Genomic DNA, 11924 nt, shown 5'->3' with positions numbered 1-11924 from the left:
AAGCGGACCCTTCCCCCGGGCTTTTCGGGGTCTCTCCGGCCCCGTCAGCGGGACCTGACCCCCCTCTAGGGTGGCCAGCTGTGCCCGGTGTGCGCCATGCCCCTGTCCCATGCGAGAAATATTTCCAGAATAATCTGCACATTCCAGAAATTCGTGTTCTGAAGTGTTTCGTGTGCATTCATTTTTCTCTTGCAGTGGGTGCCCCTCGCCTCTGCTGTGTCCACCAGGGAAATTGGTGGAGGTTTCTGGGTGTTGCCCGGTGCTGGTCCTTCCGAAGGCTCAATCTGCTGCGTCCTAGAGGGGTTTTGGGTTCCCCAATACTTCATGGGCAGTGATTCAGTAATTAGTATAGGCCTCAGTATAAGTACAGGTCAAAGTACTGGTATAGGTCGGAGTATAGGTCTGGCAAATTCTTTACCAAACTTTTTTTTGACAAAAAGGCAGGACTGTAATGTAAAAAGGAAATAAATGGCAGAATGGTGTTTTCCAGTCACACACACTGAAGTTTTCACCTGCTATCCAGTACTGGAAATGAGTTGGTTCCAGATGAGCTAATATTTAAAGAGGCCAGAACAGCTATTATTTTCTCATAAGCAATCATAACGAACAGCACGCTCAGTGTGGAGCTAAGGCTCATTTGGCACAGGCTCATTAAAAGCCTGCTGCTCCTGATGGTTTTGGGGAATGAATTTTGGTAGAGCTTTTCTAGCCTTCCGAATGGGAAAAGCTTCACAGGGTTTCCGTATGTCAGATCAGACTGTCCTGCTGTTTGAACTTCTAATTGTGCTTTCCCTGCCTGCAAGGTGCTCTCCTCCTGTACGTGACTGCTCATCTCGAGAAATATTTCCAGAATAATCTGCACATTCCAGAAATTCGTGTTCTGAAGTGTTTCGTGTGCATTCATTTTTCTCTTGCAGTGGGTGCCCCTCGCCTCTGCTGTGTCCACCAGGGAAATTGGTGGAGGTTTCTGGGTGTTGCCCGGTGCTGGTCCTTCCGAAGGCTCAATCTGCTGCGTCCTAGAGGGGTTTTGGGTTCCCCAATACTTCATGGGCAGTGATTCAGTAATTAGTATAGGCCTCAGTATAAGTACAGGTCAAAGTACTGGTATAGGTCGGAGTATAGGTCTGGCAAATTCTTTACCAAACTTTTTTTTGACAAAAAGGCAGGACTGTAATGTAAAAAGGAAATAAATGGCAGAATGGTGTTTTCCAGTCACACACACTGAAGTTTTCACCTGCTATCCAGTACTGGAAATGAGTTGGTTCCAGATGAGCTGATATTTAAAGAGGCCAGAACAGCTATTATTTTCTCATAAGCAATCATAATGAACAGCACGCTCAGTGTGGAGCTAAGGCTCATTTGGCACAGGCTCATTAAAAGCCTGCTGCTCCTGATGGTTTTGGGGAATGAATTTTGGTAGAGCTTTTCTAGCCTTCCGAATGGGAAAAGCTTCACAGGGTTTCCGTATGTCAGATCAGACTGTCCTGCTGTTTGAACTTCTAATTGTGCTTTCCCTGCCTGCAAGGTGCTCTCCTCCTGTATATGAATGCTCATCTCAGCAGCCAAGCATTCAGATACAGATTTCACAAATCAGCTGTTGGGTTTTTTCCTTATTAGGAAAAACTATTTGTTTTATTTTATTTTTCATTAGAAAGAAAAATATCTTCTTTCTGAGTTTGTCCCTTTCTCTGCTGCTTGTTCAAAGCTTGTGATCTGATGCTGTCTTTGGTAACCTGATCTTGAAATTTACAACCTTTGGTTAAATAGCTGCTTTTGACATCTCCACGGTTTACTTACATTTGCTGGATAGGTTTATTTATTACTGTTCTCCTGTTCCACAAGCTGCTTTGTTTGTTTTCAGCAGTGTTGAACCCAGGTTATCTTGTTTATCTGTGTTATTGAAAGACACAGAAAAGCAGTTACCAAAATTTCTGGATTACAGAGGAAAAAGCAGAGAAAGAAAAATTAAGTAAATTCCAGACAACAGAGACAGAACTAAATTTTAGTGGATTCTAATTATATCACAAGTTGTCTTAAAAGTTCAGCATCACGGGCTCAAAGGTGATTTCCAGCCCTTCTGCACCACCAGTGTGTTGTGGTGGGAGAGGGTTCCCATCTGGGAGCAGATGCTTCCTCTTACTCTGCACCTGAGAGTGCCACATTTCCTTTTTGTTTGCAGAAAAAAAAAAGTAAAAGCAGCAATCATACTCTCGTGCAGCACAGATCAACCTTCCTCAGATGAAGTCAGCTTGATTTTGTTTTTTTAATATATGTTGGCCGCTGGACTGAAAGGCGACAGATTGCCAGCTTGCGTTTCCCAAAAGCCAAAATGCTTTAGTGTCAGGGTTTTGGTCTTTTTCCCAAGCGTGAGCATCTCTGTCTCAGGACTTGGTTTGAGCACTGCACGGAGCAGACCTGTAGATAGCAGCAGTGCTCTAGTGCTTGCTGCTCAGCCCGGAGCGCTGCCCAGCACAAAGCACCCTGAAACAAACAGCAGAATAAGGTGCCTTTTTCAAAAATCAGTGGGTAGTTTGGTTTTCTTCTCATCTCCTCACATCCGTCAGTCATCACAAAGCAAATTTAATTTAAAAAAAAAACCAAACTTGAAATCTTGCTTGAGTAACTGCCTCATGTCATTAAAGAAAAAAAAACAAACCCAACAAACCCCCACCAAAACCCAGACACCAAACTCTATTGTTTTAACTTCAGATCATGATTAAACAGAAGGAAAACTATGACAAGCAAAATGGGAAGGGGAAGGCCAATAATTATGTAATTATCTCTTGTCTTTTGTGTCACACTAGGCTATTGCAGAATCCCATAATTACCAGCAGAATTTAAATTCCAGTAAGTGCTTTTCTTTGCAGCAGTGGGCTCTCAGCCTAACAGGTGCTTTCTTTTAGCACGGTGCATTTGGAGATGATGTGCTTGTGTCTGTGCAGAAACTGAGGAATCGCTAGGTGAGGGTATATCGTGTGTGTCCTGCAAGCAGTCAGGTCTCAGTATCATAGAATCATGTTATGGTTTGGGTTGGAAGGGACCACGGAGATCATCTAATTCCAAACCCCCTGCCCTGGGCAGGGACACCTCCCACCAGACCAGGTTGCTTAAAGCCCCATCCGGCCTGGCCTTGAACCCCTCCAGGGATGGGGCAGCCACAGCTTCTCTGGGCAACCTGCTCCAGTGTCCCACCACCCTCACAATAAAAAAATTCTTCCTGAGATCTAGTCTAAATTTCCCCTCTTTCAGTTTAAAATCATTGCCCCACGTCCTATCGCTACACTCCCTCATAAAGAATCCCTCCCCATCTCTCCTGTAGCCCCCTTTAGGCTGCTATATGGTCTCCCGGAGCCTTCTCTTCTCCAGGCTGAACAACCCCAGCTCTCTCAGCCTGTCTTCATAGGGATAATCTTCATGGCCCTCCTCTGGACTCATTCTAACTGGTCCATGTCCTTTTCATTTTTTCAGATAGGTGTAATTTTGTACTTGAGTTTCACGATATATTAATGTAATAGAGGAGAATTTGGCTTAAGTACCCATGCAACTAATGAAGCTGGTAAAGAGACACGATTGCTGTAGAAGTGTAATTAGGTAACTCCAGTCTCTTGGCAGGAAGGAATTGAAACTTAAATTTCTTTCCTTTTACCATTTCATCTTGCCTTCTAATAATCTGAATAGATTACAGATAGCTGTGAACCGCCCAAACAAACTCTAAAGGGAGTGGTTTCACCCCAATGAACTTGAAAGGAATGGAAGTATCACAAAGCCATCGTTAACACTGTTGGAAAGGAATGGAAATACCACAAATCCATCGTTAACGCTGTTGGGATGGGAGCTGGAGCTCATTGCAGGTTTGGAGCTGTGGGATGGGGTTTGTCATGGCAGGCACAAGGTGACTGCAGGTGTGCTGTGATGGAGAGCCCTCCCTCGGCAGCTCCTGCAGCTTCACTCTGTGGTGAGCTGGAAAGGTCTGTCTCCCCTAGAGCTTACCTGCAGAGCGCAGGTTTCCTGTACGACACAGAACTGCCAATTAATTTGTTCCTTTTAAATTAATTGCATCTGGCAATTTTGCAGGGTCCAAAATGTCTAATCCCTATTGCATTTGGGTGTGATCCCAGGGGGTACCGTGAAACCCACTACAGAAATCCTTCTGCACTAATATCAACTTCTGCAATTAACCTGATTCTACCCTTCTGAACGTGTCACAGATTGTCTTGGACTGTTTATTGCGAATGACTTTTTGTTGGAAAACACTTGACATACTGGATATCAGCATAGTGATAAGTTTTCTTTCCAGATTTTGAGGCGCCTGAGGCATGTTTATTTAACGTGTTCCAAATTTCCATGGTCAACACATTTTCAAAACATGCCATCTAACCCTACGTTGTCTGCAATCTATTTAGACAGATTGACCAGACTTGGATTAGGACCACGTCTCCACCTAGCTATGGCAAGAGATGCAACAGCCATGTCCTGCCAAGCCTTTGTAGTTTTCAGCCAAGTAGGATGGGAACAGCCATGTCACGTGTGGATATGACTACCTATGGGATCCCAGAGATATTTATTTAGTAATTCAGCTTTTTTAAGTCTCTTAACTCTGTCCTTAGTGAAGGAAACTCACATTCCTCGTACTCTTAAAGATGTGACTTTTGGGACCAAATAGAGTGAGCATTTCTAATCCCGTAACACTTTATCCTCTTGTTTGTTCAGCTCTAGGAAATTCAGCTACCCCTTTAGGGGTAATTAAAGGAGGATTTTTTCCTGGTTGTGAATTTAAATAGGGACATGGAAATCGGTACAGGAAGCCTCCTTTGGTGCTTTTTATTTTTTTCTAGTCCTTGCTTGCTTGCTGTGTACATAACCAAGAGCTGGGGCATGTATATTTTGAGATGATAGTGGGAGATTAAATGCTTCTTGTTACAACAGCTGTGTTATTGCACGTGGTTCCATTTTCACAGATTTAATAATACGGATAATGACATGAAGATTACGCGTTCCCAGTTGCAGTTCTACAAGGAAAACTTTCTAGGAACTTTCTCAATCTGCTGTTTAACACATGTGTGCACTCGAGGCCTCCAACATGTTTTTCAGGTCTCCCTAGACACAGCCAAAGTCTCTTTAAAACTTCCCACCTTAGAGCAATGTCATACTCTTTAAATAGATGGGGTGTGTTGCAAATGCTTTATCTATCTAGCCAAAGGCCAAGATAATCTCAAGAAATAAACCTGAACATCTAGAAATTATCTTTAAATAAGAAAATGAGGGTTTCAGTGGCTGTTAGTGGCAGCACACATGGGGAGGTGGAGGAAAGCGGGTCTTGTTGCCAAAGGCCAGGGTGAGGGGTGTGGATGGAGCCAGGCAGCTCTTCTTGTGGGCCATGTGGTGCCTTGAGCCAAGTGACCTACTGGAGACCAGGTCTCTGTCCAAGAGGCATCAGGCCCGGCTGGCAGGTCTGTGCACTGTGACTACCCAGCAATTAAAGATGTAGAGAGGAGGAAGCCCTCTGGACTCCCTCAAATCTGTACCTGTTCTGTAACAATGTGGGGTAGGGAGCAATGTCAGAGTTGGAGACACGAACGTCCTCACACCTGGAGTCCCACCAGGGATTCCTGCTCCCTTGTTGCTTGCTTGTGAAGGCAACGTATAGCTCTGTCCTGCAGCAGAACCCAGGGTCCCAGCTCCACGTCTGTGATGAGTTACGGCTCCCACCTGACCACAGGCTCAGGTTCAGATCACACCTGGGATTACAGTACCTGTCTGATGTGCTTAAACTGGGGACTGCTGGTGCATCCAGAGCTTAACTGAACACAGACACCAGTGTCCAATTATACACGACAAAATTGATGGAGATAGAGCATGTGCTTTTAGGCTTAGGTAAATGTGTCTCAAAATACGGAATGAATTTTTTTAAACTAGAAAGGAGGTTAGGAAAAAAAGCTGAGATTAGTTTTACTTGCTGTTTTGTGAAACTTGGTTTCTTGTGTGATCTTATTACAGCTTATTTGCACACTTTTTTTTTTTTTTTTTTTTTTTTTATTTTGAAATTTACCACTTTGGCTTTTTGCAGCTTCAAAGTCCAGGTTCAAATAACAAATGGAATGTGTGTGTGCGCCGTCAAACTTAATAGTCCTGTCACTTTATGCAACTATTTATGGATACAGGGAAAAACTTTATAAGTAACTCTGAGAGCTGAGTAGAAAGGAGCTAGGGAGAAAAAATATTTTATCCAAATAAAATTGCGTTATGTCAGTAGCTCCAAAAACATTTAAATGTTGTATCATTTTGCATTTTATGGCACCTTTGCTGCGTAAGCAGGATACTGAGAGTCTGGGTCAAGAAGGGGATGTCAGTTACTCTCTGAGGACAATGATTGCAATTGTAGTTCCTTTTCCTTGCTGGGGAAACGTGGGTTAATAAGCTGCTCACATCTGTGTAATAGAAACCCAGAAGGCGTCCTGCTGGAATTATGGATGCCAGACATTTTCAAGAGCCTTGTCAAAAGCTCAGTTCATTGCCAGTTGCTAATTTAAAGCTGCAAATGCCCTGTGACACGACATTTTTTTTTCAAAAAAGGATAAGAACCTAACCTTAGAAAGAGCGCAGGTGCTTTATAGTTAATATTTCATGAACCCTACTTGGTTTAATTGGTGTTCAATGTGTCGTGAATGCCCGGTATTGATGGCTTCTTCTCTTACCAGCACATGGCATGAATGACCATTTGCAAGCCAGCCACGGTTTCATCTTTCATTCCGAGTTGAGGCATCTCAGCGACTCTAAAAACCAATACTTTGTCACATTAACACCCAAGACCAGCCACCTATCAGGGTCTGGGTTATAAATAGAGATCCTCTCCAGAAGCCTAGTCTTACCTGAGACATCCATCTGCGAGTGCCACCAGGCGTGAGCCTTGCATGCGCGTTACTGGGCGGTTGCAGTGGATCTCTCCTGCAAAGAGGAGGGAGGAGAGGTTGCACATGGTACCATGCACTCTCCCAGATCGAAGAGGTGAGAGCACGTGCTCTGATGGTTTTGCTGAGTGGAAAGTTGTGCTTGGGTTATCTTTGGAGATGACTGTGTGAAAGGAGGACAGGGCAGGACAGGCAGGCAACCATGGTATCTTCTCCTCCAGAGCCTTCAAAACGCACCAGCCTTGTTCCACCAGGACCATCACTTTTCTGCATTGAAACTGCAGATATTGCCTGGGTGGTTGTTGGTTGTTTTTATTTTTTTTGCAAGGCGAGTGCATTCGGCCAAGTAGCACAGTAGGTGGTGTTAAAAAATCCTGCATGACCGCGCCGCTTCCCCATAGCTATTTATTGTACCCTGGGCCACAACAGCTGCACTGGACTTCCACGTGACACACATGTCTGGTGTGTGCCAGCATATCAGTCAGCCCGTCAAGTCCTCTTATTTATACTGCGACTCTCATGGCAGCAACCTCACTCCGCTTCACATGTTATAATTAGACCTTGAAAACCAGTTCAGATAAACAGAACTCAAATGTTAAAAATCTCCAAACTGGCTGACACAAACGAGTAGGGAAGTGAGGGGCTGGGGAGTTTGGTTTTGATCTGTCCTCACCGGCATGACTTTGGCGTAGTGGTCCAGCTCTGTTTTGAACAAAATACAGCTTTCATGTAGTCGTTTTGCTTTGCAGCAAAAAAAATATGTGTTCCCCCTTGGCTAAACTGAAGACAATTAAATGTGCAAGAAAAGAACATCAGGTGGCATATTTGCAGAGCCGTCTTTGATTACATTGCCTTATGGCAGAGCAGGGTCCACTGGTGTTTATTTCTTGCAAAGTTGGTATAGCTCAGACCTTGTCAACGCTGTGGATGTGCTCCAAGTATAGTCACCGATCTAATTTCATTGCAGATAGGCAAAACTAATTAAAAGACAGTTGTATACCGCAATACGGGTGACTGAAATATAAGCCATAATTGAAGAAAGAGAGAATTTGCTGATGACCTGAGAATAAACCAGTGAGGATTTTTTCTGGTTGAAGCAGAAGAATTTAGGAAATTGAGATTTGAGGCACAGACCAGATACTGTAAAGAAAATGGAAGAGACTCTTCGAAACATGGGGAGTTGTATTGTTATTATGACCTGATTTAGTTTCAGTAAGAATCTCCTGTTTGAACTCAGAAATTCAGTTTTCACCCATATTCAGTCAGTGACTCTGCTTTCTTTCACAGTCCTGACAGACTCTAAGAAGTAATACCTGGAATCAGAATTTGGGACCTCTTGTTGGCCACCTTTATTTCTTGGGATTTCTCCATTTTTTACATTTAGTGCATGACATGGGTTGGAGGGGGAGTGGGTTATGTGTGGGCTCTCAGGAAATCTGAAGTTTGAGAGAAGAAGTTCATGAGGTGCTAGCTCTCAACATCATAATTTTTATGAATGTTAAAATTTAATTAACTTCTTCCTTGCTTTGAAAGCATTTGACAGTCCAGGAGTCTGTTTGCCAGAGGTAGAATAAAAAAAGAAAAACCCATGGTCTGTAATCTATTGAGAAGCATAATCACGCATAAAGTAAAAAAAAAAACCCACTTACATCCAGGAAATTATAGTTATTTAAACTATAATATTCTTGTCTATAATAACCCAGATCTTTGTAGCCTTAAAAAAACATAGATCGTCACTTCGGCCAGTGTCAGCCAAAGTAAATATGCTATACCCACGGAAAACGTTTTACTAACTGGTATAAAAATTATATATTGCCTGGTTCTAAGTTACTACAAAAAGCAGAAGAGCTTCATATACTGAGCAGAAGACTTCCCTACCATATTTCTGTAGGGATCATAGGATCCTGCCCATGGGAATCATCCTGGCAGTCCTCAGAGCCAGATACCAGTCACACTCTAATATAAGTAACACACACACAGAGGCAGAGGTTCATTCCAGAGCTGCAGGGGGTCATAGCACTTCGCCACATAAATGGTGCTGTTTTATTTGATAGACCCAGAAACGTGCCGTCCGAGGGTTTCACAGGGTGTGCCAGTGCCAGACAGAGATCCGTGAGCTTTCATGCTTGTGGCACGGTTCAAAACTGCGCACAAAATCACACCAAATACTGGAGATGCATAGAAGTCTGCGTGACCTGTGTGGTTTGTTAAGGCCAAGCAACCTGTACCACAGCTGGGAGCAGAACCCAGGTGCTTTAACAAGCTAATCCTATTCTGAATGACTAATGAAAGGTCAAAAATCACTGGCTTCTGGGAAGGAAATGGTATGGCAATGAAAAATTGATGAGATTGACCCTATTTTTAAGCTGCTAAAATCAAACTCAGTTGTTTAGGAAATGCTGCTGAAATTCATAGTTGTTTTAGTGCTAAATTTTAGGTTTAATAGCAGTTCTGAGGCTGAGAGAGGTAAATTGAAGCTCTGTAAATGAAAAGTCCATTGAACAGAACCAATGTGAATAACAAAATACAAAATTGATGCAAAGATCTCAGAACAGAGCAAAACGTTTATCTGCTTCAGGTAGTGAGAATTATTTTGATTTCTGTATTAGATGCAAGTTGTGTCAGAGTGTTTCTGGCAAAGCTGCAGGCAAAGAATGTATAGCCATTCAATCTGTAACAAAACGTATAGCTCCGAGAAGCTGGACAGCATTTAACCTGTGGCATATTCTGCAAGTGATAAAAATCCATTTTAATAACAGATGCATGTTCATAATCACATTCGTCAAAGGAGAGCTGCACATCCAGCATACCTTGGAGATGTCTCACCAGTGCACAAATAGGGATCACACTCAGCATCTCCAGAAAAAAACCTGTGGAGTCAGATGCGGGGGCGGAGGTGGGGGCAGTTTAGTTGATGCCAAGAAGGCAAATGTCACTTTGATTCTTTGTCTACTATCATGGTTCCAAGAAATAGCCTAGGCAGCAGCAGCTCCTGTTAGCACTTTGAAAAACAAGCTTGCTTGTTTGGGATTCAAGGTGAAAACTGCTTTTGGGGGTTATAAGTGATAGGTTCTGCTCACATTTTTGTGCTGCTTCACACTGTGGGGAGTAGGCTCAACTGGCTGCTGTGCTACCAGCACGTAGTTAAGTACTAAAAGGTTCTTTAGGATCTAAAATACAGGGAGTGTAAACTATCCTCCTTGCAAATTAAACAGCCCGACACCAGAAAACACCTTATTTTTATGTCCTGCTCTTAAATTTCATTTTTCTTTAATATTAGAAATGTATAGAAATACAAGACATTGAAGCAGAGCTGTCTCGGGGATGTTCAAGCACAAACACATATGCTGCCTGTGATTAACAGCAGCAGGGGAGGAAAGAGGAAATCTTATCCAGGAGGGGCTGGCACATTCCTGTTATGGTGGGTACTGTCAGGTCCTTCAGGCCAGTACAGAGCAAATCTTTATCTAAAGGACTGTACACAAGGAAAACTGCAGGGAAAATAAAGGCTGCATCAGATCTTTCAGGGACCCCTTCTATTGCTAGGCTGATAAACAGATTTCTCTTATTAGCATCCCCAGCAAAGTTGCTGTGAAAATTTCCTTTGAAGCCTGATGCAAAAACGGGGAGAAGATGACTAGGACTGAGATATTTTGGAAAGATATCCCGTACTTGCAGAATAGTATTGCGTATGCATGGTGACCAAACCAAAACAAAGCAGGCTGGTGCTGTGGAAGTGGGCTAAGAAGGTATCCACCAGAGAACTCTTCCCAAAAGTTCTCCCACTGTTTGTATGCTGAGAAGCAGGGGCCTCACCTAATGCTGTGCTTGATTTTGCCTACCTTGGTGGTCTTCTGCTAAAGAGCTTGGAGTGCCAAATGAGCAGGGAGAGAGGGTCCTTAGCCAGGTTGTTAAGTGAATCAAGCCAGGAGAAGTAGTGTCCATACAACCTTCTAAGTGAGTGGCTGTGAAAAGAGATGAGTGGTCATTATGGTGCTTTCCAGCAATAACTGAGTTGGACGTTTCTTTTGTAAGAGCTGAAAGCCCTGAGGGAACTGGAGGATAAAGTTGCTAAGCCACTTTCCATTATATTGAAAAATTCATGGCAGTCTGGTGAAATTTCCCCTGGAAAAGGGGAAATGCAACCCCCATTTTCAAAAAAAGGAGAAAAGGAAGACCTGGGGAGCTACAGGCCAGTCAGTCTCACCCCTGTGCCCAACAAGATCATGGAGCAAATCCTCCTGGAAACTCTGCTAAGGCATGTGGGAAATGAGGAGGCGATTGGTAACAGCCAACATGGCTTCATGAAGGGCAAGTCACGCCTGACAAATTTGTTGACCTTCTATGTTGGATTTACAGTGTTGGTGAGTAAAGGGAGAGCAATTGACATTATCTATCTGGACATATGCAAAGCATTTGACACTGTCCTGCATGACATCCTTGTCTCCAAATTGGAGATACATGCATTTGATGGATGGACCACTTGGTGGATAAGGAACTGCCTGGATGGTCGTGCTCAGAGTTGCAGTCAGTAGCTCAATGTCCAAGCAGAAACTAGCGCTGAGTGGTGTTCCTCAGGGGCTGGTACCAGGGCCTGTGCTGTTCAATATCTTTGTTGGCAGCATGGACAGTGGGATTGAGTGCAGCCTCAGCAAGTCTGCTGATGACACTAAGCGGTCTGGCACACTCAACATGCTGGAGGGAAGGGATGCCATCCAGAGGGATCTGACAGGCTTGAGAGGTGGGCCTATGCCATCCTCACAAAGTTCAACAAGGTCCTGCACGTAGGTCGAGGCAATCCCAAGCGCAAATACAGGCTGGGTGGAGAATGGGTTGAGAGCAGCCCTTCAGAGAAGGACTTGGAGGTGCTGGCTGATGCTCAACATAAGCCAGCAATGCATGCTCATGGCCCAGAAGGCCAACTGTATCCTGGGCCACATCAAAAGAAGTGTGGCCAGCAAGTTGAGGGAGGTGATTCTGCCCCTCTACTCAGCTCTGATAACACCCCACCTGGAG

The sequence above is a fragment of the Calidris pugnax genome, unplaced genomic scaffold, assembly GCF_001431845.1.
Source record: "Calidris pugnax isolate Ruff unplaced genomic scaffold, ASM143184v1 scaffold34, whole genome shotgun sequence".
NCBI lineage: Eukaryota > Metazoa > Chordata > Aves > Charadriiformes > Scolopacidae > Calidris > Calidris pugnax.
The sequence above is the reverse complement of the archived record's forward strand: the minus strand, read 5'-3'. Positions refer to the sequence as shown.